This window comes from Eriocheir sinensis, unplaced genomic scaffold, assembly GCF_024679095.1.
Source record: "Eriocheir sinensis breed Jianghai 21 unplaced genomic scaffold, ASM2467909v1 Scaffold585, whole genome shotgun sequence".
Taxonomy (NCBI): Eukaryota; Metazoa; Arthropoda; class Malacostraca; order Decapoda; family Varunidae; genus Eriocheir; species Eriocheir sinensis.
In genome coordinates this window covers 44,108-44,803 of record NW_026111926.1, presented here as the reverse complement: position 1 = coordinate 44,803, position 696 = coordinate 44,108, and positions in this window count along the sequence as shown.

Here is a 696-nt window from a genome sequence, read left to right as displayed (position 1 = left end):
ATTTAGTCGGCGCAACATCTGTGACCATATGCCGGACAGAGACAGAAGGGGAAGGAATTATAGGAGAAGGGAACAGATCTCACGAAACGGGACACAACCCCTGATTAATATCTGGTATCCATTCACTGCTGGGTGGACAGGGGCGTAGGGTACCGGAAACATAAGTTAGAGGCAAATTGGAAAGACGAAGTGCCTGTTGTGAAGAGAATAAGAAGGAAAGGTAAAACAGTGACAAGTTGGAATGAAACTGTAGATAAGAAAGTATATCCGTTGGTGAAGCTTCTGGGCGTGCGCTAATAAGTTGTAGGAACGGGGAGCCTAGAGAAAAGGAAATAAAGATTAAGACAGAAGATGATGACAGTGTTATAGCAGGGATAGCAATGATGCAGCGACTAAAGTAATGTGAACAGCAAGGAGAACGAGGCGACATGATTATCTGTTTATGTTTTAATTTTGTTGAGGCGTTTGTGCGAGCAATAACAAGTTTAGGAACACAATATAAAAGTGATGAAATAAATGAAGAAGGGATACACCAATGATAAATAACAGGAATGGCATGGAGAAGAAGGCGACATGCTCTTTTTTTTTTTTTTTTTAGTAAGTTACAGGTAAACCTCAAAGACCAAATGTGAAGTGCTGTGAATAGAATTGGAACGAAAGGTAAAATAGTCTGAGGAAAAGTTAGGATGAAACTGT